The following is a 7,142-nucleotide window of genomic DNA, read 5'->3' on the forward strand; positions in this document are numbered from 1 at the left end:
TAAATGAGAATGGACCATGATCCTTGTGCAGGCCTTAATTTCATCTCTGCAAATTAAAGTTTGGGATCTCTAACCTCTTCCTAGACAGTTTTATGGATATCAGTCTGACTTCTGGAATGACAAAATGCTTTAACACCCACATAAATGCCAGAGTAAGTGTAGGGTCTACAACACTGTAGTCTAATACCTTGCATCATAGAGGAGTTGCTCTGATGCCAGCAACTTTGTGGCCTCTTACAGGGACAGTAGGTACAGTTACACTGCAAAAAACAGAGCTCAGAAGACTTGCATCTTCCTTATAGCAAACATCCTTCTAGGATGGATTCCTTTTTTCCCCAAGCCACCCTTGACCAGGGCAATGATTGTCAGTGCCAGAGACTGTACGTTCAGTAGAGCAATTGTTCAGGACTCAGGAGTCAGTGACAGGCGGCCAAAGGATGCTCTTACCCTGTCTCGCTGCCTGGGTGACTGGCATCCTGCAGTCATATTTGAGCACAACAAATTTACATCTGTTGCTGATAGGTAGCACCTTCATCAGACTTCTATTTCGCTCCTTGTATAATTTAAGCAATACTGATTTGAGGCTAAAATAACCTGCTGATAGGTTTTATGGGCTCTTGCTTTCCATCCAGAATTTAATAGAAACAGCAGCATTTATAATCTGAAGAAAGGCACTGAAGGATAACCAGCGCAACAGAAAGATGCTAGCACGTTTTCAAAACTCCCAAACAGCCTATCTGATAATAATAATAGTAGCCATAACAATAAAATATTGTAATAGCTCACAGAAAGCTTGCACAGTTGCATTAATTAATAATGCTGCTTTTGTCTATAAACCTCTCAAAGTGCAGGTGGCTTAACAAGGAGAACCTCACCACAGTGTAACAAGATAAGTAGTAATAAGATCATTACTTTAAGAAAGTATTCATTTCCTTTCTCCCTATAGATAACAGCATTTTACTCAGAGTTTGTTAGCACAGGGATGTTAGGAATTAACTCTAGCTGCTCTGAAGATTCTTTAAATCAAAATCAAAGAAATATAGCTTCTGTACTTTTGGCTAAACACCAAACCGAGTCTTGGGAAATTGATTAAACTCTTCGACGTCACAAGAGAAAGACAGATCAATCTACCAGTCTTCTGAGAGAAGAGCCCAATTAAATTATCTAGACTCCTAAAAACAATTGAAGGAGCTTATTCCTCCTTTCAGATTTCAGAAAACAAAGGAAATCCTTCAATGCAGCATATAGATATATTGCACAGTGCCATCTTAATCAGTGGCAACTAAAAATATCAGGGAGAAGAGTTTTGAAGACCTGTATTTTGTCTCAAAAGGTTCTTAAGACATAGGTGGGACAGGCAGGTGTCTGCTGGGTAACAGACAGCATCCAACAAGGTCTTGTGGGATTAATCCATGCAACTGAGTGTGAAGAATTAGGTAAATACATATCTAAAAAAAGAAGGCTGTCCAATTTAAGGTAAGAAATGCTATAAAGGATTTTAGAAGAATGTAGCTGGTTCACTTAAGATCTTTGCCAGACATGTGAGTAAGAGAATGAATACATCAGAGATACTGTTCCGGTTGTGCTCTGCCTGGAGTTGACCTCGCTGTACTGGGTGAGAAACTTTGTTCTCACCCATTTCTACTCCAAGATTTTGCACACCAGAGCATTTTGTTTCTGAGGAGTCTGTCTGCCACCTTCCTCTTTGCTCTGCTTTGCATGACATGAAGTTGTCCACAGGAGCAGAATGGTCTGCCTTCACTATCAGAGCTTTTGTTTCCAGGATAGGAAATAAGCGGTTGTTGCAGCAGATATATTTCTGTACCAGAAGCCTTGGAAAAACAAAGGACTCATTCACATGCAGAAGCCTCCAGCCTTGAAAAATGAGGAAATCAACAGAACTCGGCATCCGTCCGACCTCCCAGCAGAATTATTTCCCCCAGTGCCCACTGTGTTTTACATGATGCTCCTGAATGTCTTTAAAAAGGCTATTGAAATACTACTATTTCTGAAATTCCTTTTATTTTCTAGCTGGACAATCTCTATAGGAGGCTTTTGATAAAGAGCAAAATGTAATTATAGTGATTAATTTAAATAAACTCCAAACAACACAGACTCTCGTATGGGTTTCGCAGAGCCTTGGCATAAATGAATACTAATGGAGTCACATGCATTTCTCTACCTGCGTTGTTCACCTCAATTTTGTTATTTTGGATAATGCACCTCTCCAGGAATGATTGTAGCACAGGTGCTGAGAGGACAGACTCTGGAAATTGAAAACGAGGAAAATTTGGAAGCGATCAAAAAGGAAAAGGGGTGAGACAGCTCCCTCCATTCACAGTACCAACGTACCAGGAAGCGTGTGTGCAGATAGCCCTCGGCACACCTACACCCAGCAACCATATGCACAGTCACTGGTGCCACCCACACGAAAATGACACTGATAGACACGGTTAGGAAAGCGTACGTGTGCTGTACATGCACACACACACTGGCAGGATCACCCAGGCAGGAGCTCAAGAGTGGTTGCTGGCAGGCAGAGCTGCTGCGGAGGGGCAGGAGCAGCTCTGCAGCCCATTGCACTCCCATAGTGGTTTATAAAGCAGGTTTTAGCCTACACACAGATTTGCACTTACAGCCAAGCCCTTCAGTCATCCTTACTCAGAAAGCTCCTACTGAAGTAGAAACAGGGGAACTTCAGGCTCTTTATGGTCATTTCCATGTGTGCCTACATAGTTTATTTTACATCAGACACTTGCTTCAATCTTTTAAACCTGAAAAATAGCATCTACAAACTGTAGTTGCCAAATCATTTTTGGTAGAATCTTCTTTACAAAAATAGCCTCAACGACGTTTGGTATCAGGCGGGAAAAATCTCCTCCCACCAATGAGTCAGTCCTGAGGTGTCTCTGGCCTCTCTCTCCTCTACACAGCAGCTGGAGTTGTCAAATGAAAAGTTTTGACATCCCACAAGCAACTCAGAGAAGTTAAAGGAAACATGAGATTCATACCTTTCCAGTGTGTGCTAAAATGCTGAGATGTGGGTTGGGGGCAACACCTGAGATGAGGAGGGCTCCAAGCAGGTCCTGACTGATGTCAAACAACAGGGGGCTGATGTGTTAAGGTCACCAGGTACTGTTTCTTAATTTACTGACTGCTGATGAGGTAAGCCTAATGTGAACTGAAACTGGGGAACGCCGGCATTTTCCACAAACTGTACAAGAATGTGCTTCTGTTGTCATCCTGATCGGCTTATTACCATATTTATAAGAAACGACTTCTTGCTCACTGCGGGATAATTAAGTAAGTAAATGGGCTGGAAGATAAACCCGTCAATCAGAGTGGCACTGAAAACATTGTACACCCTTCAGCTGGAAATTCACGAGCAGCAGCTGGCAAATGGATGCCACGCTTTGGCTCGGAGTGCCCACGGGGTGCGATCAGTCTGGTGAGGACCATGGGATCCCATGAGCCAGGCTTTGCTGCCGCCCAGTGTGGCTGGATGGGCAGCCTTTGGCACAAATGGGCCAGGGGCTTTCCCGGAGTCAAGTAAGGACGTAACCTGTGCACTCAGTCCAAGTCAAATGCAAGCATCAAATGCTACAAATTCAGATCTACAATTTTATTTTCCACAGTTGTTTTTCCCACCATCCAACTGGCCTGTTGATGCCGGGTTTGCTTACATTGAACGGACTTGACATGCTCAACTAGGGACAGTCCAGATAGACGAGGATGCAAACAGCCCTGCACTGGGTCAACATGTACATGAGCACTTGTGGAAACACTACGAAGCTCTCTGTGATGAATCCCGACTGACCCCTTTACTGACTCCCCTGAGAGAAGACTTTGCCATCTGCAACCCCAAAACCACTCTCTTCCTGCTAGTACTCTTTTTTTTCTTTTTTTTTTCCCCTGGTGAATGGTTGATTTATAACTACTTATAGAAACACTCTGTGCCCTAGTCTCAGTTTACGTTCTTTGCTGAGTCATAAACATAAATCAGAGTTGTGGGTGGATCCCTGTTTGTTATTAAAGCACCTTATGTTTCTCTAAGCCTCACCAGAGGAAGCAGAAATTACTGGTAATACATTAAAGTTACAGTAGGTCTACTGTTGTTTGAGAATATAATAGCCCCCCAGATTATTGCCATGGATTGTGCTGTCGTGTTATTTTCTTGTTGAATGGAGAAACAAATAAATTATAAGTATTAAAAAAAAAATCATTGAAAATATACGGTAAGAGGATTATTTACGGTGAAAAGCCAGACACAGGGGACGCAACCTAAATCAGAAATTCTCATTATCAATAGTTCAGTCAAATGTTCGTCAAAACGTAACAAAGTTTTCTTTCACTCAAAGTTCTCGAAACATTGTGAATGCTCCGGATGAAGTCAAATAATGATTGAGGTGATTATGCAGTTTAATATTGATATATGAATCAACCCTCATTTTTAATCCCTGGCATTAAACCCAAGACGTGCAGAAAACAAACGTGAAATGAGGAAGATAAAAGGATGCTGATTTAGGAAGAAAAAAAACCCAAAAGCAGCAGCAGCAATTGCCGCAATTCAAACAGCCTTGCAAAGATCCCATCATTACCATCTGGCTCGGCATTTCCCAGGCTGCTTTGCTAACACGCGAGATAAACAAACATGTGGGCTGTGCTTTAGGGTGGCTGATCTTGGCCTTTCTAATAGTCAAAGGAATCAAAGCTTTGAACTGGAGTAACTAAGTCAAGAAAAGAAGTACCAATTTCCAGTCCTTGCATCACATCCTACTCTAGCAGGCTGCCTGCTACCAGCTGGGAAGGGGGAAGTCTATGCACAAAAGAGAAAACCTAAAAAAATCACCACAATTATCAGTGTCTCTCTGTCACTAGTTTCTGCAATCAATACAGATACTCGCGTCACTTCTCCTCACTCCTTAATTGCTACCCATGCTTTATCTCAGAGAGAAATGGGAATTGCTACATTGGATCGAATCACACAATCACGCAAAAACCTGCCCTGTCTGACTGTCTCTGTCTCGCTTATAGTGTGGTGTATCGTGCGTTAGTAGTCTGTATCTATCAAATGGGTTGGATTTCACAAGAATTAATAACTGACCAGAGATAGACACCTGTGAAAAGTCTACAGGGAGAGATTCTCTTTATTTCCACATGCGGACCCTGCACAAATAACTTGAAGTCCCTCAAAATACTCTCAGAAGAAAAAGTCATTGCGATACGAAATACCATTATGTTATCTTATATGAAAAGTAGTTTTCTTCAAATTCTTAATGGATATGAAAGCAAAATGCTTTTGGTTTCAGTTCAGAGGAGGAATAAACTGAGATTTGCAGAGTTTCTGAATAAATTTGAAAATCCAAAGCCCATCCATTCTTGCAGAAAACATATAGAAGAAGCAAAAAGAAAATGGGACACAGAAAATCATTAGAGCTGGAGAGAGGAGAATGAAAAGACTGGCACCACTTAGCTACAAGAAAAGATGAACCGGCAATGAGGAATTCCAGGTAGTCAAAGTACTGCCTGGCCTAGAGACACTCCATCAGGTGTGCCTTTGATCCTCTTCTATAGCTCCAAAAACATTTTTTAAGTTCCACAAAGTAATTTTCTACAAACGTGTGGCAGAGGTCCTACCAGTAGGATGTCCCAGCTTTTTACTACTCTATTGGAGCATCTAAGCCCTCCATGGCTCTGTTATGTGGCCAGTCATGATGATGTGCCAGAGGACCTTGCTGCCAGCTCTGAAGTTGTGTAATTAAAAGGGGAAGGGGGCACTATTGGCAGCAGCAGCTGCTCTCCCCTGTGAAACAGTGGTGGGGCAGGGGAACTGCATTTCCCGGACAGTCAATAGCAAGGTCTTCAGCTGAGCTCCTGCTGCTAGACTGCTCTATTTGGGCAAAGAGCTGTAAAGCTTAGCGGGTGGATGAGGATCTGTAGGTTATCTATAATTTCTCGTCTTTATCCTTTAGAGACCATAGAAATGACAGAGAGCTAAGGATGTAATCTGAAACAAACATCGTCTGTAAAGAATCATCCTGTTTTCCAGGCTGGAAAGAAGAGACAAGAAAGATGATACAGGCCGTTACACTATGTATTTCTGGAGGTGTCCCATATTTAGAGACTTTCTGTACTCATCAAGATTTTTGCCCAAGACTTTTTGTACATCACAAGCACAGATCAGTGCTGTATAGCAAACAAAAAAGCTAGACTTCCTTTGTACTCCCAACAACGGACCCAGACAGGAAGAACAGTACGCAAACACCACATCACCCAGCGCACCACAAAGTTTGCAACCCAATGTAACAACGCCTGCAATTAGAGTCAGTAGGAATCAGATCATTAGTGAGCTCCATCCAGTCCTACAGACAAAGCACAGAGCTGTACAGCTTCAGTCACATAAAAAAAACCAAAGGAGATTTTTTCAGGAAAATAAAGATGCAGTAATGACTTTAGAAATCACATATATCTCAGTATCCTTGCTTCAGATACACTCTAGGACTATTGGGCATCTTCATGGAGTCATTACTCAAGAACTTAATGGTCCTATTAAGCTCTGCAGAAGCAGCACCATTCAACGTACAGCATCATGCCACCTTACCCACAGAAAGCTTCGATCATGCAGCTACCAGTGGTCAGTAATATAAGAAAAAGAGCATTTATCTCATCTGAGACATTGGCAGAGGAAACAATTTGCCTAAACTCACAGAACCTGCAGGAAGGCTGGAACTGAAATCCACAGGGCAGCTCTCTGTGCTACAGGAAATAAAGGAAAGTCCTCAAGCATGAAAGCCTTGTGTACTTGTCACAGCCCTTGCCTCCCCTGCCCACGTCTCATAGGAAAGCCCCCAAGAGCTATTGCCATCTGTAGCAGCATAATGGCAAGTGGTACACTGCGTAAAACAACACGGGGAACCACAGACATTTGGAAGCAATTCAGTTGAACATGGTGCTGCTTTGTAAAATGAATAATATGCCACCGATTGATGTGTGAGTCGCTGCTAGCAAAGCGCTGGTTTGTTCTGGACACTGTGCAACCAGCCCTAGTGATGAAAAGGCAGGTTTCCAACTGCTCAGAGCTCGCTTGTGCGCTACAATTCCAGGAGTGAGAGTAAAGAGAGAGACAATGTGGAATCCAAAGA

This window comes from Numenius arquata, chromosome 11, assembly GCF_964106895.1.
Source record: "Numenius arquata chromosome 11, bNumArq3.hap1.1, whole genome shotgun sequence".
Classification (NCBI taxonomy): Eukaryota; Metazoa; Chordata; class Aves; order Charadriiformes; family Scolopacidae; genus Numenius; species Numenius arquata.